The sequence below is a fragment of the Falco rusticolus genome, chromosome 17, assembly GCF_015220075.1.
Source record: "Falco rusticolus isolate bFalRus1 chromosome 17, bFalRus1.pri, whole genome shotgun sequence".
NCBI classification, from domain to species: Eukaryota; Metazoa; Chordata; class Aves; order Falconiformes; family Falconidae; genus Falco; species Falco rusticolus.
In genome coordinates, this window is record NC_051203.1 from 4,296,322 (window position 1) to 4,319,375 (window position 23,054).

General features: G+C 50.9%; 1 protein-coding gene across 23 annotated transcripts in view; it reads left to right on the forward strand.

The window, feature by feature from the left end:
- The first annotated feature begins 1,297 nt into the window (after window positions 1-1,297).
- Window positions 1,298-23,054, forward strand: part of NFASC (neurofascin) — a 97,141-nt gene continuing 75,384 nt past the window's right edge. For 22 of the 23 annotated variants that reach the window (XM_037410316.1, XM_037410323.1, XM_037410328.1 and 19 more), the window contains exon 1: window positions 1,298-1,404. The gene's annotated coding sequence lies outside the window, so the exon portion shown is untranslated. Of the gene's footprint in view, window positions 1,405-1,748; window positions 2,024-23,054 lie in introns of those variants that run through there. The other variant, XM_037410317.1, reaches the window with a different exon arrangement.

The following is a 23,054-nucleotide window of genomic DNA, read 5'->3' on the forward strand; positions in this document are numbered from 1 at the left end:
CGCACCCTGGCAGCTGGGGACGGGTGGCCGGAGCTCTGGACTGGGCTCTGCACTCTCAGCTGCTCTTAATTGATTTATCTTCATTTATAGCAGCTGGGCCATTGCTGTCCTGCAGTATCTGCTTTCTGAATCTGATTTTGTTACCGCATGTACTACTCGATGGTAAAATTGCAGGCTACAGCTTCTCTTCCACATCTCCTAAGGAAGGGTCTTTTCTCTGGTGGTCCAGTACGCCACGCAGGACGCACATTGGACTCCTGACATGTGAATTCTTCACTTGCTTTCTTGAGCTGGCGAGACATGTAAATGCAAATGGGCTAAGCCAGAGACCTCGATACTTTCTTGTGATAAACCTGTAAAGGGCTTGAATATATAGTGTATATCAGCACATTCAATATATGCTGTCTGGAAGATATGCTAAATCAATAAGGATCAGTGTGCCGCTTCTAGAACAAGTGTCTATATTAGTTTAAGTTCCACAACCTCAACAGACTATTTAGAATGTAATAAAATATACGGCAAGGGAAGCGGCAAATCTTGCTGTGAGTGTTTCCTAGATGGGGGAGGCTTTAATTAAACTGACATTTCTGATAAGCAAGTCGCTGAAGAGATGTCTGGGCTGCGATGTTAACGGAAGCCTCTGCTGGGTCACTCGGCGGGGGAGAGCGCCTGATTGCAGATAGCCACCAGCTGACATCTTACCCAGAGCCAAGCTGGGACAGATTAGATATTAGGAAGAAATTCTTTACTGGGGGGTGGCGAGGGGCTGGCACAGGTTGTCTAAAGCAGCTGTGGGTGCCCCATCCCTGGCAGGGTTCAAGCCCAGGTTGGACGGGGCTTGGAGCAACCTGGGCTGGTGGCAGGTGTCCCTGCCCGTGGCAGGGGGTGGCACTGGATGATGTTTAATGTCCTTTCCAAGCCAAACCATCCTGTGATTCCGTGGTTTTGCAACCCTTCAGCACCGTATGCAGCAAAGACCCCCCCCCCCCAAGGGGGATCCCGCTGCTCGGGGCAGCACAGCGGGCTGTACATCCCCCCCCCCCCGCCTTCATCGGGGTGACTCCCAGCACTCACAAAACACTTCTTTCCTGCCGAAAAATCTTGAACTGGGCTCCAGCCTGGCGCGGTTGGTGACCCCGGTTTGTGCTTTTAGCGCCTGCGGGAACTTTCGGGAGGGCAGAACCGGTGCCGGCCCTAAGGGGCTGCAGCTGCTAATTAACAGCCCCGCTAATGAATCCCTCCCCCTGCCTTCTTCCCCGCCAGCCCCTGCCTTCCTCCCTGCCTCCTCCCGGGGCGCGCTCGTCCGCCTGCCCGGGAGCGCGCAGTGCGGCGCGGCCGCGCCCGGGAGCGCGCAGTGCGGCGCACCGAGCCCCGGCTGCGGCGAGCCCGGCGCTCCCGCATCAGGTAAGCGGGGCGGGGGCTGGGGGGGCACCGGGCTGCGGGCGGCTCCCGGGGGGATGCCCGGCTCGGTCTGGCCGCGGCAGCCCCGGGGCATGGCTGGGGGGTGGGATTGGCCGTGCACCCCTATTGCGACTTTAGGACCCCACTGCCTGCGGGGTGTGTCCCGTCCGTCCCCCTTTCCACCCCCACCCCCCCCCCCCAGCCCCCCGTTTTGCCCTCCCTGGGCCGGAGCCCCGTGCTGGGGGGAGCTGGGTACCGGGCTCGGGCATGTGACGGGATTTTTGCTCTTACGTCATGACATCATGTCTATGCGTGCGATAAAATCCTGATGTGTCAGTCTGGGGGGACACGGGGTGCAGGAAAGGAAATGCAGACCCGATAGAGACCTTTGTGCGACCGGGCACGTTTTGGTCCCCAAAAGGTGCTGGGGAGGAAGGTTTGCTCTGCGGGGAGGCTGCACCCTGCTTCTTCCCTCGCGTGTTTGGGGGTGGATTCGTCTTCTCCCTCTGAAACATCCTGGGCTGGCAAAATCCATCCACCGGCCTCCTCAGCGCGGCCCCTCCGAAATCTCCTGGGTTGCGATGCTGCGTTCGATGGAGCCGGGCCTCGCCGGAGAGCAGCGGTTAGTGATTGCTGTATTTTTAATCTGCGTGCTCTGGCTGTGCCTGCAGAGCAGCTCACTGCTATTGATCAACCTTCTGGAGGTGGAGAAAGTGCTGAATCATTTGTACTCCCGGCTGTACGGGTGGTTCAGCTGTTCTCCATCTCCAGCAAATGCTTAGAAATGGGCTGCGGAGACTGAAGGAAACTCCACTACGTGTGTGTGGCGGTGGCTGAGGTGGGAGCCCTGTGAGCCTGGAAGAGGTACTGTTTGGCCTGAGCACAGAGTAGTATCTTCCGTGGCCTTAGCTGCTCCTTGGAGGACATGGCAGGGGGAAGATGCATGCTTGCATCTTGGTGAGGCCTCTGGCAGGGTGCTGTGGGGATGCAGGGGGGGCTGCGGGGGAGCCGAGGGAGGTTTTCCCTAGAAAACCCTCTCCCACCTAAAACTAGGAGAGACTTGTGGGGCTTGCTGCTTGGGTAGGTTTTTCTTTTCCCTTTTGAATCCTGTCTTTGAGATTCTTTTTCAAGGTCAGGTCCTTGGACTAGCATGTGGGCTACAGAGTGCTTGTCAAAGTCAGATGGGGATATTTCCATCTGCTTTTTGAGAGGGTGGCAGTGTAAAAGGACAGGGGGACACGCATATTGCAGAAAAACAGGAATACTGAAATGCAGCCCAGATGCCTGACTCTTTTAAGATGGATACTGTGGCACTGTCAGTATTTCCAGGGTGCTCTCATTAGATGCTGAGGACAAAAGCAAGAATCCAGTGACTTTTTTTGGAGACTCCTTTATTGTTGACTGTGTTTCTATAAAATATCTACCCTTTGGCAGACAGCTAAACTGATGGTCAGCATGACTGCTTTGTTTCCAGAAAACTTCTTTGCATGGCCTACCTTGAAAGATAACTGCTCAAATTCAGCATCACATTCTTTCTATTTAGTGCTTCAGGCTGGGCCCTTGCTGACTTTCCTTTTTTGTGTAGCTGTAATGTGAGGACGACATAAATAATGCATGGAGGGCTTCTCAGCTGACGGAGGATGGGCTCAAGTTGTTAAATTTGAAAATGGACTTTGCTTACAGGGGTTGGGACCTGGGGATTGGCTTTGTCTTGCCTGAGCTAGAGCTGGAGGATAGTGCTGGCTGTCAGAATAACAAAGCTCCAACACCGTCTTTGGTGTCTCGCTGGGGGTTACTGCGGGCCGCTGTGCTGCCTGGGTTCTGTTGCCTTGGCTTGGCTAGGGATCTGATTTAAACTAAGTCAGTCAATCCAATCATCTCTTCTCCCAGCTAATGATTAAATGGAAAATATCCCAAGCTCTCAAATGGTATTAATTCATAATGAATTATTTGCCTAGCAGTGATCTAATTGTCTTCGTCTTCATGGGTCTTGGGTATAAAATCAATGCTGCTGCTGGCAAAGTGCCACCTCAAAGGCTTTCTGCAGTGCCCAAGCATCAAAGATTATCAAATACCTTTAATAACAAGGGCAAGAAATGAGGTCGCCTCCTTCGTATCTGTGTTCCTGCCAGCAGCCCGAGACCCTGCAAGGGGACTACTCACATGAGACCCCTGCGTGGGGCCTCTACGTGGTTGTGTCCGTCCTGTGGAGGAGGGTACTGAGAACTGCTAGGTGTGGGGAAGGTGCTGAGCTCAGGTGTGAAGGGCGGCGTGTCAATACTGTGTGTCGGGGATGGGGTGGGAACAGAAATTAAAGGCTGTAGGTGCAGAGCCAGGCTGCTGTTGGCGTTGGCTGCGATCGGGAGGAAGGGGAGAACGGACACGGACAGGAGGCAAAGGGACCTTTGTTAGTGCTGGGTTCTGGTTGATGGGAAATGGTAAATAGGTGGCTTAAAGTAGTTTAACTTTCCAGTGAAATGATTTTTACTTCCGATGCTCTGTTTCAGGCCAGGTGACCTAGTGTCCTTGGGAGGAAGCTCACTGGGTGAATTATTCATAGGTGCCACGTACCTTGCCAGACTTGAATCCTCTGTCCATTCCTGTCATCTGTTTAACCCCGCTTAGCAGAAATGTGGTAGTTACGGGGTGTCTCTAACAAAACACTGCCTGGATAAGCCTCAGTGTTTCTAGAAATGGAGCCTACCTGGGCAGAGTGAAGGCTTGCAGAGCTTACTCAGAGCTTTGGGGTGTGTTGGCTCCGTCTTGCTCTTGGTGTGCTCTGGTAAGGAGCCCACAGGTAAAAGGTTTACACTTGAGAATAAGAAATCTGAGGAAGTTAAACAGCCAAATTCCTGGGACATTTCTGTGGTTCCCGTGTTCGCTGTGAGCCTTCAGCAGGAGTTGCTGAATTTCTTCCTTCTTACAGAACTAGTGTGTGTTGACTTTTACTGGGGTTTTAATTTAGTTGCCTGTGCAGCATCAGGCTCTCAAATCTCTTCAGCACTTAACCTTATTTATAGAGAAACCTGAACAGTAAGGTAGATCTCCTTCATCTGTGTGTTACAGGACCTCAGGGAGATGTGAAATCCCCTGGTTTCTGCATAGTTGCAAAGCTCTGCTTCCTTAGGTGAAATAAGAACACAGCTGAATTATGAGGCTTTAAATCTATTAGTTATTTACATTGAATTTCTCAGTCACATATAGAAGATCAGGTTTTACCTGAATTTGAATAAAAGCAAAACCTGGGAGGAGAATTCTAAAATTTAAGAAAGAAACCTCTAGTACTTCCCCTTTGAATCTTTATTGTTCCTTGGATTTAGTTTGCCCTTACCAAAGTATTCCCTTGTATCTTAAAACTGAGCAGGCAGCTCAAACCAAGGATTGTATTCAGTTACAGTTTTTGAAAGGCTCTAGCAAATCCTGTCAGAGAGGTATAGCTTGTCTCCCTGCCCTGTGGGTAACTGCTTTCAAAAATAATTTTCTTTATTTTAAATGTTGGTGGATGACTTCTGCTCTGTCTCTCTCTTTTTTTTTTTTTTTTTTTTTTTTTTTTTTCTCCCTCCTTCTCCTGCTGAAACAGGTCGTACCTTCATTCTTCTGCCTTTGTTGTCCAGGATAGTTGTGTAATTTCTGAGATCCAGCTCAGAATGAACTTGCTTGAAGTTGTTGTTATGCTAAATAATTCCACACCCCCCCCCCTTTTTTTTAAATCCAGATCTGAAAGAATCCATGCTGTGTTGTTATGGATTAAAATAGAGGAGGATTTAGACCTCAGCCCTTCTTATAGGGATCACCATTCCTAGTTAATGAGATAGGAGGAGAAGGATTAACTACTGAACAAATAGAGATGGTTTTGCATGGTTAAACGTGGTAGAAGTTCCCAAGGATGCTCTGCAGGGACAAGTCTTTGTCTTGCCTCTTTACCTCTCCTCAGTTTGGAGTCCTTTGGACCTCATCCCATCCCCTTGCTGCTAGTGATAACTAGGTCCCATTGTCCTCACTGTAGGAATGCAGCTTGGAGAGAACAGCCCAAGGGCACAGGAGGGCAAAGCATTGCACCCTGACTTTGGGCAAAGCAGGACAAAAGACAAGGTACAGGCCTTGGGGACAGGGAGTGGAGACTTTCCTTTAAAAGGCAGCATCTGGAAATCCTTTGGTAGCATCACTTTGCCTCTGTGACTCAGTTTAGCCTAAACGGAGGGCTGCTGGTTTCTGAGGCTGCCAGAGAAGTATCGGCACTGGAAAGCTGGTGCCTGGTACAGTCAAGGTTTGATTTAGCACAGTGCTGAGCACCTTCCAGTCCCATGACTCCAGTGCAATGCTGGGGGGGGCGGGTGTCGACAACTCCTTGCACGAAGGCCTGCACAGTCTGGGGTGGACCCACCTCCTGCCATGCCCTGCTCCAATGGGCACTGCTGTTCCTTGTCACAGGTAACAAATAATCTCATGTTCAAAGCGTGACATGGGTATGGCTGATGAATATCTGGCACAGGCTGGCCTAGCTGCTGCTCTCCCACCTTTGGAAGCAAACATTGATCCTTACAGATGGCTTGTTAAAGGGAGCATAACCCAGAGGTTTGGTGCAACGTGAACCTGGAGGTTCATTTGAATTCCTGGCAGGTTTTCTACTGCTTTATGCCACCGTGATGGTAGATTTTGCTATTTTCCAGCAAGGGGACTGATGGGTTCCTACAGACCTTCTCAGTCACAGCAAGCATGATACTGTCTTGCTGTCAGCCTGCATATTATATTCCTCCTGACATGCCCTGGCACAGATGGGCAGGGCTGGCAATTGCAGTGTGAGCTGTGAGGTGGATAGGACTCTCCTTGAATCTGCAGAAAATGTAGTGAAATCCCCTTTCTGCTATGAAACATTTACTTTTCCTAATTATCCCATTAACCTCAAGAAGCTTCAAGTTAAAAGGCGATGCAGTGTCTCTAAAACTAAGACCACCTAAGGCACTGACCTGTTGCTTGTGTTTTTAGTATGTATAAAGTAATCACTCCTTGAGGAGGAAAAGTGGCTTCTGTGTTCAAGAGGTTACTCAGGGAGCAGTGCTCTTGAACACACATTCAGGCTTTTTTTAATTTGCTTGGTGTGCTGTATGGGTTGGCTGCACAAGTAGGGTGTACATTCCCCACTTTTCAAGATTTTTTTCATTCCATGTAAGACTTGGGGACATGGTTTAGTGGTGGACTTGGCAGTGTTGGGTTTACAGTTGGACTTGATAATCCTAAAGGTCTTAAAAGAGTTGGGTTTGTTCAGCATTGAGCAGAGAAGGCTCCATGGAGACCTTACACCAGCTTTCCAGTATGTAAAGGGGCCAACAAGAAAGCTGGAGAGGGACTTTTTACAAGTGCATGTAGTGATAGAACAAGGGGGGGATGGTTTTAAGATGAAAGAGGGTAGATTTAGATTAGATACGAAGAAATTATTTACTGTGAGGGTGGCAAGGCGCTGGCACAGGTTGTCTGGAGAAGCTGTGGGTGCCCCATCCCTAGAAGGGTTCAAGACCAGGTTGGATGGGAGAAGGGTTCAAGGCCAGGTTGGATGGGGCTTGGAGCAACCTGGGCTGGTGGCAGGTGTCCCTGCCCGTGACAGGGGGGTTGGAACTAGATGGTCTTGAAGTTCCCTTCCAACTCACACCATTGGATGATTCTATGTATATTTATACAAACAAACCCATGAACGATGTTGCGAGCCTGAGGAGGGTATCCCATCCCAAAATTTTAACAGGGAAAGATGCCTAAAGGATGATGTACTTGGAGTCAGCAGGGAAGGATGAACGTGGCCAGGGAGCTGTCAGGGCCGGGTGGGTGCGGGACCCAGCGGGGCGGCCCCCGGCCCCGGCGCGCCCCGGCCGCTCTCCAGGGTGCTGAACCGCCGCCGCCGCGGGGGCCCCTCCGCACACTCAGCCCCCGCCTGGCAGAGCTCCCCCTCGCTCCTTCCCTCCTTGGGACTGCGGGATAACGGGCATAGGCTGAAACAAAAGGTTGTATGGCAAGGGGGAAGCATAGGTTACCCAGAGAGGCTGGGAGGGATCCTCCACCCTTGAGGACAGGTCTTTTAAAGACCCATCTGGATAAAGCCCTGACCGACCTGGTCTGACCTTATAGCTGATCCTGCTGGAGGCTGGGCTAGGTGACCTGCCGTGGTCCCTTTCGGATGGAATTGTGATCTCGTTACCTTCAGAGTTTTCACCAGCAGGAAGAAAAACAATCTGCTCCCTCTTCGCATCACTTCGAGAACGGTTTCTCACGTACAAAGATTGACTGCCCATCCTCGCATCACTGTGAGGCAGCTTTTATTGGATATTCACCCAGCCTGGGGGAAGGAGGGAGGGAAAGAATTCACAGCGCTTCCCTCCTCTCCCAACAAAGCAAAAAGGTGAAGCTCAGCCCTGACTCTTGGCTTGCTCCTGGAAGCTTTACACACAGTCTATCACACTACTATACAGTTAATGAGAGTCTGCCTGTGCTCTGGTGTGTGAGTGGTGGTAAATGTCACTGTTTCTCAAGCAATTTAGATGATTAGTACTTGGAGTCAGCCTGCATCTTGTTCCACAGGCTCTTAACAGTTCCACAGTAGAGTATGGTACCACCAGCCACCTCGTGTTTAATTACACAGCCCTGTTTGTGATAGCTGGGAGAGTTACTAATATGCCTAACAGCACAGCATGGCTCTGCAGTTGATAAAGACACATCTGTATGCTGAGCTGTACCCTTATTGAGTTAAGGGCATAGAAAAAGCTCTCTTTCTTGCTGTCACTTAAATGGTGTCAGGATTCATGAAATCTTGCTTTCAGATTCCTACCAGACCCAGCAACAAAGACTGCTTGTTGCAAGCTCATTGGTTTCTGTTTGAATCCCTGTGACGTGTTCACAGATGTGTGCAGGCAAGTGGGAGGGAGAGGAGGATGAGAGAACTGGGGCTTTGTAGCCGGGCACATGTGCCAGCATGCATGGGACCCCTGGAGCTCCTCTCAGGCCAGCCCTCCTTTCATGATACAACCGGCATGCCCCAGACCATGTTTTGGCACTGTCATTTTGAGCAGTTTGTCTGCGGTTGAATTGCAAGTCTTGCAGCGTGTCTGAGGACTTACATCTTGGCTTATTTCTACTTCTCCCATTGTAAACTCGAAAGACTGTAGCTGGGTAGGATTTGATGCCCTCTGCAGCGAAGCTAGGTATATGAGCGTGCACTGAGAACAACCTCTTGAAAACCGTATCAAATCAACTTACTTAATAAATTGATAATCCTATTTCCTTCTTTCACTATGTCTAGTGAATTTGGATTGTAATGTACAATGACTTAAGACTGAACTTTCTATCAAGACTAAGCGCTCCTTCCCGTATGCCCAGAAAAGCTGAAGTCAGGGTTAATTCAAACATGTATTAGTTTATGCAAAATACATGGGCTGCACTTATCAGAAGAGAAATATGTGTACAAAGAAGTGTCCTTCAAAATATTATGTTCTGTATCACAGCCTGACATCTCTTATTGACAGCTCCGGTATCCAGATGCCAAGGCCCACAGGGTTTTATTTTCCAGCAATATCAGCAGCTGGGTCCACGGCTACATATTTTTGGTTGACCTCGTCTGAATTCTCCTGGCCATGGTGACAGCTGTGAGGCTTATCTGGCTGGAGCCCAGTATAGCAGGCTTCTCTCTAATGTTGTATTTCATGGACTCCAGTTTCCTTGTCTGATTTGCTACTCTAACCTTCATCTTCAAACAGATCCATCTTTCTAGAGAGCCTTGGGTTTGGGATGGAGGTGGGACTGGTTCCTATGAGTGCCAGGAGGTGATCTGGGGAGCCTGTACTTTCTAAATGTTCCTGGCAGGCTTTTTACCCAGGAGATCACTGAGTTTGCTCAGCTGTAATGCTGCTTCCTTCCCCCTAACTTGCCTTGCAAGATGAACAAATGTGAATTATGTTTGTGTCCATAAAACGGCCCTGTTCTGTGACACACATTAATATGTTTAGGAGACAACTTTATCACAGTTGAGAGAGGAATTAGGAGCTTGTGTAAGAATAAATACATCTCTGATTAAAGAGATTGGATCAAGTGCTACAGAAACAGGTTAGTTAAATTCAGTGGGATGACTGGGATTGTCCCTTCTGGGAAGGGATGGCACTTTCCTGGGTCTGCATAAATGGGAAATTAATGTAGCGAGTCTCAGTGCTCTCATTGGCATCCAGTTGTTCCCAAGCATCTCTTATCTTGGGAATTCACTTGCTGCTCTAGATGCTTCCCCCAGAGCAGGTTTGTAATGGCAGTTATATAATACACAACAACACGGTCCTTTTGTGGAAATCAAGCTCACCATAACCCTGTGAGGTAGGGTTGGAGTGGGGGAGGAGGACAGGAGTTCTTGGTTGAAGGTATCAGTCAAAGCAGGAGAGCCTGAGAATGTGTTTTAAATAAGTGTATTGCCTTTTAGACTGTGCAAACGTATAATTAACAATAAGATAACAGGGTGGCTCTACAAGGCAGCTAATTGCATTTTCAAATGTCAGCTTGTCGGCTCTTACTTAGCCTTCATTCAGTCTGGGCTTTGCCAGAGCAGTGTCTGGTTTTAAATGGCATTTCCCTCTCCTGGCACTGTGGAAGGATCTTCTCCTTCCTTGTCCTCAGAAACCTCTGCTAGCCCAGCTCCTGATTTGCTTCACCTTAGACGTGGTCTCACTTGCTAGGATGTGATATTAGTCCACTTGGTTACAATAACAATTAAAAAAAAGTCTTTGTGGAGGTGGAAAAAATAACACTACCAGTGTAGGAGACTGTCCTGCAGGTTGCAAGGGCTTGCAGTACATCAGCTGCCTGAGAAAGCCTTGCAGGCACTTTCCTCTTGCTGCAAGCAACAAAATATTATCAGGATGTGAGATGTAAGTGATAAGATATTATCAGGATGTGAGATGTCTGTACAGCAGCCCCGGGGCCCCACGCCCCAGCTGGCTAGCTGGAGCTAGGTGCCATCAGTGGAGATGCCTCCTTGGGGACTGCTGTTAGGTGTGCTTTGGGATGTAGGCTGCCTTTTGCTGATGTCGAGGTGGGAGCTGGCAATGTGTGGACAACTGGAGGTTCCTTCCCATCTTTGATGGGAAGGAAATCATGTCACATTTACAACTTGCTGACTCTGCTGCTGATAGATGGCTGAAAAGTTCTGTGCTCCGCTGCTAGTCCTCTGAGTTACGGCATGTGCTTTTAAAACCACATTATTTTAAGGTAAATGATGATATTTTGAGGTGGTTTGTCTGAGCATTGATGTGTACCAGGACTGAACCAGTCAGGCAGGAATGCTTTGGAGAAAACCTCCTCTTGTAGAATGAGTGGAGAAGAAGGAAAGGAGAAACTGATGTTTCCCTTAAGTTTTTGGTCTGTGGGTGCAGGATACCATTCCAGGTGTGAGGGTACATTGGCAGCCAAAACTCGGCCTCTGTGGATAAGGCTGAAGTGTATGCCCACAGGCAGGAGTTGGGAAAGGAGCACAGGGACATCTCAGCTTCACAGTCCCCCCCGGCAGGGTGAGGAGCCACCTCCCCAGCCCCTCGGCAGCCTCCCCATGCCAGGGAGCCACCTTCGCTGCGTTTCTGCTCTCCATCAGTGGAAGCATCACAGGTTGCTGTCGTGGGAGGGTGTTTAACCCGCACTGACCAGCATGGCCGTATCATGGGCAGAGATTAGCATCACCCTCCTGTTCCAAGCAGACAGCACAGACACAGTGTCAGCTCCAGCCATGCAGCGTAGCAGCACATAGTGAGCAGCAGCGTGTCACTTCTACTCAGTGCAGCCAGTGGCAGTGGCCTTGCAGCTGACCGGCGGGTGACACCAGTGCCAGCCCCCTCCCCATGCCTGCCTTAGTCTGTGATAAGCAGGGAAATGACACTAATGAACTTTTCAGTGTCTAATCCCTGACATGCTTAGGCAGGGGTTGTATGACTTAAGGATGGCTTTGGGCTGCCTGTGGTGGCAGAGAGCATCCGTGGAGTTATTGCTACCTACTTAAGGCATGGAGGCTGGAAAGTGCTTTGCATTGATGTGTGGAGTCATGCAAGGGGGGGGGGGGGGCTTGGCGGGAGGAGCACTGCCCTCCTTGCCCTGCAGCTGGCTGGGGGTGTATGAGGGCTGGGCTGTGTCCGGAGCCCAAGGGACAAGGTGGATCAGCTGGCAGGAGAACAGCAAAACTTTCAGTTCCTCTTAATCCCTTGAAAACAGCCTGCCTCTGTGCACTGCTCCCCTTGTTACTGCAGTGGCCAGCTCTGGGCACAGCCTTGGAGCAGCACGACACAGGAGGAAAGAGGGGTGATTATCAAGCACAAGTCCCAGCTATGTGCCCAGACCTCCAGGAGGGACTTGAGCTGGCCTCTGGTGTTCTGGAAACCCTGGTAGCTGCTGGTCCTGAGCACAAAGGTCAGGGTTGTTGGGTATTTGTGTCCCTTCCCAGCTTCCCAACCATCCCTGGCAGTGATGCTCCATGAGACCCATCATCTCCAGCTCGGTGAAGGGGAGGATTTTGCCTTCGTGGCTCTGTCTGCAGGGCGAGAGTGCTGAGCCGATCGCAAGTGCTTGATTTAACCTTCTTGTAGTCAGTCTTCAAGAGAAAACAACTGGAAAGAGAATTTTCCAAAGCTTTTGCTCTGCTTCCTCCATATTTCAAGGCCCAGTTCCATCCTTTGTTTACTATCACAGGATTGCTCCCTAACACACAGCTAAAAAGTTATTGAAAATATTCTGTAGGACAAAACCAGAAGTCCTTATTCTAATTCCAGTTCTGCTACCATGAAGCTGTGATCCTGAACCAGCTATTTAGATACCCTGCCTCAGTTTCCCTGTAGGTAGATAAGGAGGACTGTCCATGTTGCAGGGATTGGCATGTGTTTTCTCTTCATGTTAGGAAACCTTGAGGCCCTGGGTGAGCACTAAATATTTCTTCTGTGGGCTTTTGAATGCATGAAATAAGTGCCTTTGCCTGGTTTAAGTCAACATATGTCAATCAATTTGCCATAAATCCTGGTTCTCAGTCAGAAGGAGCTCTTGTAAAATAAAATAGTGCAGGCAACCAGCGGGGATGTGGTACGTGCACAGCCATGGAAGTTACATGCCAGGAAGCAAAAAAAAATGCTGCTCTGCAATGGAAATGCAGTTTCTGCCTGATGCTGCCTATTGTCTGGTAAAAAGGGGGTTGCTGAGCTGCGCTGGCGATGCTCCTGGTATTGATTCTGAACAGATGCTGAGACGTGGGAAGGCAGATGGAGCCCCGCAGCGCAATTCCCTCCTGCGATGGGGTGGGCAGCATTGGCCAGATGCCACGTGAGGTTGGTGTGAGGGTCCGGGTTCAGCCCGGCCTTTCCCCGCAAGCCTGTGGTGGGAGAGGCTGCCGAAGGGGCTGTGCCTTGGAGATGACACAGTCCTGGTCTCTGGCAAGTGAATCTGACACCTGACTAAAATCCTAATTGTCCCAGTGCCGAGGGACCCCGTGCTGCTGGAAGTGATGTGGGCCACTGCCTTTCTATTTCTGAATTACAATCTGTGACAAATCCATAGTTGTCTTCAGCATTGGGCTCTAGAGGGCAAAAGAAAGGCTTTTGGAGTTGGGCTGCCATCAGGATGTGCTTGTGGCTAATTATAGCCCCATGCTGGCAGTTGTGGCCACTGTGGAGGGAGGGGAGGGAGCAGCAAGGACCACCGCTGCTGGATGGAGCAGTGGGGACCTGAGCATCCTCCTAGCACGACAGGATGGGCTTCATCCTGCTGCTCTGACAACATTCTTGGCAGCTCTGTGCACATCTGGGCTGTGGTCAGTGGCTGAAACACCTTTCTTAGGGTGTCTTTTGGGTGCAAAGGACCCCAGAGGGTCCTGCCCTGCAGCCAGACATCTGGATGGGAGCCAGGGGTGTACACGGGATGTGGTCGGAGGTTCTGTGATGAGTTTATAAGCTAGTGAAGATGTTTAGGATGAGAATACAGCTGGGATCCAGGTAGAAGAACAGCAACGTTTCAAGAACAAGTTAGAAGTGCATTGAACTGTTAATTGGGACTTCTCGTTTTTAGAACATGGCCTCAAGTGTTAATCAGGCAGATGAAAGGCGTCTTGCTCCTGGAGAGGAGCTGAGGCAGAAGTGATTTGCCTTTAGCTGTGGATGTGAATTCCTGAATTTCTTATATCCCTCATATTTCCTTCTCACTCTGAGTTAGGGCAGTCTGTGAGCTGGCAAGAGGAAAGGCAGCAACCCTGCGTGACAGCAAAGCATCCTGCTGTCCAAGTCCTGCCTGCCCCCATACGGAGGGGCAGCAAGCAGGGCAGCAATGCTTAGAAACTGCACCAAGTACAAATACTAGAAGCAACCAAGCGTTTTTCCTCCGTAGTTTCCTTCAGGACAGAGGCAGAGGAGAAATATGGTTAATTTATTCTGGCCAGAAGCTTTGCAGAACTAAACTCGTGGTGCGCAACACTGCGGGAGGTTTGCAGGGCTAACCCGGGAGAAGGCAGCACTACGTTCCTTGAAACAGCAGCAGGCAAGAGTGAACAAGAAGTGCATCTTCTTTAACGAACAGCTTTATGCTAAGGTAGAGTTGTCTCCTAGCTGCTGCCCCAGGCATGTTTAGTCCCTGATAAAGCGCCAAGCCTGAGCTGCAAAAGGAGCTGGGATCGTCCCTGCCACCTCTGTGGACTTGTGGGCCTCCACCCCATGAAAAAGCTCATCCCTTCCCCAGCAGTTAATTAACCCTGAAACTTGACCACTTCTAAAAGCCTCTCTGGGCTTCTTTGGGGGGCAAGAAGAGCCAGCTCCAGTGGACTCTTCTTGCTCAGTGAAAGCCTGCAAGCAATCAATGGGATTTCAGGGGTCCCGAAAAGAGAACATGGCTCATCTTCCCTGGGGAGCCTTTATTCATTCTCATTATTCCCTGTCTCTCAGGCCTGCAGCTTGTGCTGTCCCCAACTTAAAGCAATAGAGATACTGGACTGAGTTAATCCCCAGTGACTCCATTCATCTTCAAGCAGGGATAAATATTTGCTGGCAACCAGCCCTGCTTCTGACCAGCTGCCACTGCTTTTTGTGGCATGACTGAGGCCATCACCTCCTGCCAGGCTTTGCAGCTCTTCCTCCACACCTCTGTAACACGCTGTCTGGGCTGTCCATCACTGAGCAGACAGCATCCGCTATGATGGGAAATTTTTCAGACTGCAGTGCTGGCAGTGTCCTGCTGCTGTCCGGAGTCGTGGGGAGAGCAGATCTCTCTGGCTGCTTTTGTGCTGCGAGGATGATGGTGCTAATGTGTGCTGCGCATCAGTTTGTCTCCTGGGAGAACGCTCTGCTGTAAAAGTTGGGGTTGAGGGTTATCGGCAAATATTTGGTGGCTCACTTTCCGGGGTCAGGGTAATGTCCTGGGGGCATCACTAGGACAAGCCACACAGATGCTGCAGCCTCCCTTAGTCACAGCCCCAGGGAGAGGTGCAGGCAAAGCCAAACCCGCTCTGCCTCTTCCCTGGGGAAATAAAGATGCTATGGCTTCAACCAGGCTGGGCACAGTGGCAGGACCAGACCTAGCAATTTAGGCCACCTGGCAAAGTTTTGTGGCTCTGGGTGCTGTGAAGTCTGACACCCTTGCAGGAGGACCACTTCTGCACTGGGAAGCCCTCAAGGCAGTGTGAGATGTAGATGCTCTGAGGTGGGCAGCTGTAGGAACATGATGTCCTGGGCAGCCTTTGGCACCAGCTGCCGTTGCCTCCCCTCCAGCCGTGGCCGATCTGCCACTTCTTCTACCTCTGCGGTGACAGAGTGTGGCTGAGCCACCCGAGCAGCTGCTCGGCGTGGTGGGAACGATGCTGGTTTCCACAGCTGCCTGCTCCGGTCGCCGTTTATCAAGCGTAGTCCTGCATCATGTTTAGTCTCTCTGGTATCGTGATGGTTCAGCTGAGGACCTGTGCTAGGCAGATTAAACTTAATTCGGTTTTTAAACTCAGATCTTACTTATCTCTTTCACATTTATTCTTCAAGAGGCTGGATCATGTTTTAATTTCACCAGATAGCAGGAAGGCATTGCCTGAATACAGGGGAAAGCAGAGAGAAGTAACTAATCATTTGGTAGGGATGTGGCTTATGGTTTCAAATCCCAAGGCCCCATCCTGCTCTCGTTGTCCCACTGCACTGGACCCTTTACCCTTCTTCCTTCCAGCCCCAGTCTAATTTTCTAGTGGTTTGAAATCCATTTGGGCTTGCTGGCTTGCCTGTTGGGCATGGCCCAATCTCAATAATCCGGATCAGCAAGGCTGGCGCTGTAATTATCTCAGCAGCTACTCGAGGTTAATGAGAAATACAGACAGCAGAGTTGAACCGAAATCAGTTTGTGGTGGTTACGGTGCCCTTTTGTGGGGGAGAAAGGATTTGGGGGGTTCATGGAGATGGAGGTGCATTGTGCTTGTGATTAAATTAGCTGTCACAAATAACCTTCTGATCAGTTGTTTGAGGCTTAAAGTTATTAGAACTGTAATTGCTACTAAAGGGCAAGTTTTGCAGTACTGGGGGGGGGGGAGTTGTGCACTCTTGTTGGAGGAGATAAGAACATACCCCTTGGCATACAGACCTAGGGAGCACTAATACCCAACTTTAGGGAGACAGGAGCCAGAAAACAAGGGAGATGTTGCTGTGTTTGCTCTGAAATATCAGGTTCTGGGTATAGCTGAGCTGGGAGGAAGGTGCGTCCTTGGAGGGCACCCTGGGAAGGAAGAGATCTGAAGTGCTTGCTCAAAAAGGTGTCATCCAAACTGTCCCCAGGGCTTAGACCTCTTGGCACCAAAGCATCTCCTCCCCGGCGGACAGCCAAGGCCACAAAGACTTCTCTACTCATGACCGTTTAATCAGGAAAATGGAAATAGCATTTTAATAAGATGGTAATGAAGTTGTGGATCAGATTGGTTGATTCCCCATTTGAAGCTACAAAGGGGAGCTTTGTTTTTTCCTTGGGTTTATCACTTCTGTTCTTGCCTGATTAGTCATAATCTTCTGCTGTCCTTCACTGGGAAACTCCCTCTTTTATTCTCTGCAAAAGTCTATCCTTAAGTTTGTGTATGATCCTCCAGGGAAATCAGGCCACCTATATATCATTTAGTGACTTCAAACAATTAACCTAACAAAGATTCCTCTCTCCCTCCCCTCCTTTCCCCCATCTGTTTCCTAATTACCAGTGGAACTGGGATACATATGCAGACTGTGCCTATTTTTTAATTAAATCACCTCTCTTCGATGTTTTGTGGTTGGCTCTTTAAAAGCTGTGTCTTGCTAGTAGGAAAACAGTAAAACACAGGATGTATCACGAGGGTGAGTGAGTCTGAAAAGGATCAGAGATGCAGATTTTGAGGTGTGTTTTTTTTTTTTGTTTTCTTTCTCCCCTGCCCCTCCCCATCATAGCTGGAATGCAGAATCACTTTGGTCCTTCTCATGGATCAGAAAGTGTCGTGTCATCTGGAGGGGAAAGCTGAGTGAGCCAGGACTCCAGAGGAGGTCTCATCCCTCTGCTCTAGCCCGGAACAGCTCTGGGATATGCTGTTTTTGGACCAGGGAAGCGTTTTTGGGAGGAAAGCAATCTCCTGTTTCTCTGAGGAAGAAAAAATCCCTGTGCCCCTCTGTCCTTGTGCAGGTTGTCCTCCTGCCCCATCCTGCCTCCTTCAGAGAGCTCTGGGGATGCCACAGCCTGTGCCGTGCTAGTGAGCTCTCCCTTCCTAAAGCGCAGTGCTATTAAAGGCTTTGTATAACGATGGAGGAGCTGGTGCATCCATACTGGTGTTATTGGGAGTAGGAGAAGTGCCCTGCAGTGGAGACTGGGGATCTGTTTGGGAACTAATGTCAGCTTGGTGCAGGGTTTGCTGCAGCCTTTGGCTCTCGTTGCAGAGCTGCAAAGGGCTGTGCGCTGTCTGGCTCCGGGACCCGGCTGGCATCTTCGCTCCCTTCTCCCACTGCTCCCTGCCCACCCTCTGCCCTTTTGCTCACCCTCTGTTTTGCCCAGCCTTGCCCTCCGCTGTACTCGGAGTCATCTTGTCTGCACCATGGGGGACACGATGAGGAAAACCTGTTCACGTCTGACTGCTCAGCCCACGCTGCCGGCGCGGGGGAATGAGCTGAGACGCGTCTGCCTCTCCCCCACACTAGGAGACACCTCGGCTGTGCCCGGGTACCTCTGCACCCCAGCAGCCACCCTCACGGGGAGGGTGCTTCTCCTTTAGCAGCTACAGTCTGGTTGGCAGAAAATCATTTAACTGTTAGAGATGGAGTTAATTAGATGCAGGGCAGGACAGTTCAGGCTTGGCTGAAACCTGCTGGGAGGTAATTATTTTCTCCTTGGCGCTGAATGCCTTTTGGTGTGCTGCGATGCTCCAGGAGTTAAACCCACAGCTGATGCTGCTGGGTGCCTCAGCTCGGGCGTGAGCCTCGCAAGGCTCGGGGAAGGTCCCACCAGCAGTGCCGGCAATGCAGTAAGTGATTCAGCAGAACGGTTGGATGAGGTGGGTTTGGGAGGAGGCAGCTGCTTTGCTCCGTTGGCTTGTGCTCAGCTGCGTTTCAGCCCTGCTCGTGTGGTGTTGGACTGTTGGGGTGCTGGGGGATGGATGGCAGCCTGGTGGGTGCTGGGGGGAGGCCATGCACCTCCCAGCGTGCAGCAGCTCAAGGGCGGACACCCTGCACCGAGTCTCAAGGATGGTTTGGGAGCAGGCAGGGTTTGGAGAGACATTTGGAGCTTGGGTCTGCAGCGTGCTTTGTGCTTTCTGCATTGTGAGACCAGGATCCAGGAGATCAAAGTGAATTTTCTTCTTTCCCTCCCACCCCCTACACCAGCTGGTAGAAGGGCAAAAAAGCCTGGGCTATCAAAAGTATGTCCTGTCGCACTTGGGCCAGCCTCCTCGGCTCCTCTGGCTTGGACTGGAGGGGTTCACACTTGTTGGGCTTCATCTTGTACCTTGCAACAAATAATATTTTCAGCAGAGTCTGTGAAGCCTGCGTTCAGGGGCTGTGGCTACAGAGCAAAGGGGGCTTTGATTAAATCACAGTCTTGCACTTTGATTTGGTAGCAGCAGAGCTGGTACCTGAGCAACCTGGGGGATGCTCAAATGAGTGTGGTGGAAGATGAGGCTCCCTACCACACTCCTCACCCTTCTGCACCTTTGCTGCCTCAGTTTCCATAGGTGTAAAGTGGAGATGCTGCTGTTGGAGAGGGGGGAAATTGGGCTGAAATATCAGTGAAATACTTAAAAATCCCTGGCTGGGAAGTCTCTGTCCATGGGCTGGCTCCGGCATCAGCGAGATCTCTGATCACCTCCTCGGCAGCTTTGCTGCATGATGTGCGGGTCTGTCTCACCAGCGCGGATGCTGCTGCCAGCGGGGCTGGAACAAAAGGAAGCTGCATCTGGGGAACAAAACCCCGTCGTACTGGTGGTGCTGGCACCCAGGACATGGGGACAGGCCCTGGCTGGCACTCGAACCCACTCCCTGCTGGCTCAGGGACCAGCAGGGGACAGAGTGGGTACTGTCCTGCACCACAGCTCCTGCATTATTCATGAAGGAAAATCCAGCAAGAGCAGGGAGGGAAGGGAGAAGAAAGTTGGAGTTATTAATAATGGCTGTTGTGCCTTCTCCCCTTCCCCAGCCCGTGGGGATGGGTGGGCTGGAGGTAACGCAGCCCTGTGTCGGTGGGGCAGGGGGAGGGTGGGGAAAGGGTCTTGGGCACCACCCCAGTGATTTCTGACTGGCACCCAGGGAAGGTTGGGTCCTTGCCAGGTTTGGGGGATGCTGGCGGAGCCGAGGGGCTTGGTGCATCCTCCCCAGCACACAGAGACACTTTGTGCTTGGGATAGAGGAGACGGAGGACCTTAACCCCGAGCTCTGGAGGGGGAAAGCTGTGTCTTAGATGGGAAAGGGAAAGGTAGGCAGGTCTTTGCCTCTGGAGTAACTTGTGAGGAGGTAGCGGTGGAAGTGATTTTCTGTAAAAGCCTTGGATGCTGAGACGTTTGCAGTAGGATGGGCAGGAAAGTCTGTTACTTGAGGGCTGACTGGCGTGTCCCCAGGGCATCCCAAGGGGACAACATGAGTCACCTTGGAGGTGAGACCTGCTGGTGGCTCTGTCCCTGTGTGTCTGTCTTGCTGTGGCAGCGGCGTGCTGAGAGCAGTCGCCTGCACCCGGACCCCTCCTTTCCCTCATTTTGCCATGGCTGGATGCTGCCCAGGGCAAGTTAATTGGGTTTTGATCTCTACTATTGCAGTGCGTCTTTTGACTTTCTTGCTTTGTGTTCTTTTCCAAGTCAGGCAGGGATGACGTGCATCTAACCCCTTAATTCCTGCTCTCGGGGCTGCTTGTCACCAAGACGGAGCTGAGTAACGCTGCTGCTGTGCCTGGATGGAAACAGCCCGTTCCTTTGCAGGGGGGAGGCGGTGGTGTAAATACCAGCACTCATCAGAAACATATGTACCTCTTGGTTTAATTAGGATGCTTCTCTTTTAATCCAGAGAGCTTTAGGGCAAGATGTAAAAGTGCTATCCTGACTTCTTGGGTTATTAATAAGCTTTTTCTTGCAAAAGGAGTTGGTGGCTTTGCGGTAATCTGGATGTAAGCTGATTGTAGCCTCCTGCTCCCTTGCGCTGTGCTGTGGGTTGGTTTGGATACAAGCTGGTGTGGGAAGGAGGTTATTCCAGAGCACCTACACATGCCCCCCCAGGGCAGACATCAAGCACTGGGAGCAGACCAGGTACCACGGCAGGGTCGCCCACACACCCCTGCGCTGCAGTGGCAGGAGGCATCAGAGCACCCGGCAGCCTCTGGGCATGAGGAGATGATGGAGGTGAACTCCTTGGGGAGGTGATTAGTGTCATCTCCCTCCCGCAAACTGTGCTGGGCATTTTCATTACTATTTAATGGCAGGCTTTGTCTGTTCTACTTTGCCCAAACCCTCTTTGCGCTGAGATGCTTTGGCTCTTGGGGCCCTGGAGAGCTCTGTGCATGGAGCAGAGTGCAGCCCACTGGGCTGGCTTTGTGCTTTGGAGGAACACAAAAGGCACGTACGAGCTGGTGACCTGGAAATCTGCCTCCCTGCTCTCCTCCATCCATCCAGGTGGACTTGTGAGCTGTGTGGTGCAAGGAGGATGTTGCATTTGTGTTGCCCTCTGCCATGGCCAGCACATCCCAGCACACAAATTCAACCTTTCCCTCCCAGCCCTGCCTGTGCTGCTGGAACAAAAGCTGCTCTCTAAGCTGCTCCAGGTTTTGACACAGGCCACATGGTCAGACAGTTTGTGTGTAATTGCAGCCGTGTTGCTCTGGAGATGCTGTGTCGAGTTCTATACATCAGTTGTACCTGTCTGTTGCTGTAATTCGAGCTGATTAAAATGAAAACCTCTCAAGAGATTGACTGGGAAACCCATCCTAAAAGCTCTGATAACAACAGCCACACTTCAGTTTTGCTGGTTTGTTTTCAGAATATGCTCCATCAGACATCTGTTGCCGGGGGGACACTGTTTCATGGACCCAGAGTTGGCTGCAGGTTGATCTCCCCTGCACGTAGCTCAAGTCTCAGCTTCTCTCCTGCCCATGAAGCATCTAAATTTGGGAAAGCAGAAACCAAAGTCTTTAGATAAAAGGCAGTAAAAACTGAGCTTGTGTTCCTCCTCCTGTTGCCCTGACATCCTCCCTTCCCTACCCATAATTGTGCAGCACAGTCCCAGCGTTGAAAGGCAGGTCAGAATTATACCCCACCAGGCTCCACGCTGGGCTGCGGTGGTGGAGATGCAACAAAAGCCATTAGTCACCGTGTAATATCTAGCAGCCAGTTCGCTGGGGACTGGTGCAAAGGGCGTAAATGCGTGGCAAGCTCACCTGCATCCCAGCCATGACCTGGCAGGATGGCATTAGCATCCCCAAATGGAGCAGGACCAGACGTGTCTAGAGGCTGATGTGACGAGCTGCTTGCACTGCCTGCACTCCCGGTATGGCAAATACATTTCCACGCATCTCTCTCTGCAGAAAGAATTTGCATAAAACTATACAGAAAATAACTAGCGTAAAATGGCTGAAATGAGGCTGTTGGGTGGGTAATGGAGTCCTGGGGTTGCAGTGGGGGCCCTGGCCCCCCCCGAATGAATGTTCCTTCTGCCATGGCTGAGCAAACCCTCTGCCCGCTCCGGAGGGAAGGGGAGAAGCAATCCCTGAGCTGCAGGGATAGCCAGCTGCAATTCCAATGGGAAATGCTTATTGAGCTCTGGTGGGGTGGGAATGGTAAGGAGGTTTCTGGTTTCTCAACCATCACATAATTGTGGCGGAACACGGTCCTTTAATTGAATTAACTTCTTATGTATCCTGGCTGGGTATTTTCTTTTCCATGTCTGTTTATTTACTGCAGTAAGTAAGGGGATTTCTCTGCCCCTCGCTGGGGGTGCAGGATGAAAATAAGCAAGGGAAGGGCTGGGGGTATCTGGGGGCAGAGGGGTGGGGGAAGGGGTGGCTCAGGGCTGCCCCTCTCCCCATAGCATTGCTGCATCCCTGCGAGTCTCTGCCCGCAGCCTGAAGTTATCTGTTGGTGCAAGATCAGGTTTAGCATTTAGAGTAAAATGAAAAAATAATTAGTGGAATCGGAAATCTCTGATACGAGCAACTCGTGCTGGCGTTGGCTGCAATGGGAACTGAACTAGAGGAGTAGGAGAAGGGGTCTGGAAGCAGTGATGGGGTGAACAGCCTTTCTACAACTGCTCAGAGACTCCCTTCAAGGTTTTTCTTCTAATTAAGAAGAAGAACAGAAAAAAAAAAAGAAAAAAGGCACTCAAACTGGTGCTTCAGAACTGACATTGCAAGAGAGGGCTTTTTTCCTTTTTAAATATTAAATTAACAGCCTTTTGCCAAGGGGAATGGAGAGAAAGGTCCTCTGCCTGCCTGCTCCCCGGCAGGGCTGGGGGTGAACACACTTCAGAGGGTTTGTTGTAGCTCTCACTAATTTCTCATGAATAATTTTTGAGCTGGGGAGTGAATTCCCCCCGCTTCCTTTGCTCAGGAAGGCATCTCTGCGCATGAACGCGGGTTGCTATGGCCACGCACAAGTGCTGCGCTCCCAAGGGATGCGAGTGAGCGGCTGGGGAGAGCACTGGGGGCTTGTGACCCCCTAGAAAGGGGTCTGGCATCTTGCGAGGGTGTCTGCTGCTCCAAACCACCCTGCTCCCATCTCAGTGTGTGACTCAGTGACGCCCTAAAGCCTTAACAGTTTTTGTGCCTGCCTGCGTGCTCTCGGCTCCATCCTGCCGGCTTCATTCCTCCTGTGTGGAAATCCTCATTTTCCCCAAATGCTCACCTCTCTTGCATTCCATGAGATATTGATGGTGGAAACCTGTTAGCTGGGGTGGATGAGGGACTGATTTGATTTAATGCCACTGGAATTGAACCTCTTCTCGTAGCTGTGTAAAACGCTGTGGGCAGGAGAGGCGAGAGCCCCCATTCCTGCCTGGACCAGGCAGGGATTGTCCAGCTGCACCTTGCATGGGAGCTGTTGGGTTTGCTCGTGTTTCCTGAAACCCTGCACGGCATGCAAAGGGTTACAGATGCCTGCAGGTTTTGACCAGCTTTCTGAGCTATGAGCAAGGCTAGGAGGCAGATATTATGGGAATTGTATGCATGCCTAA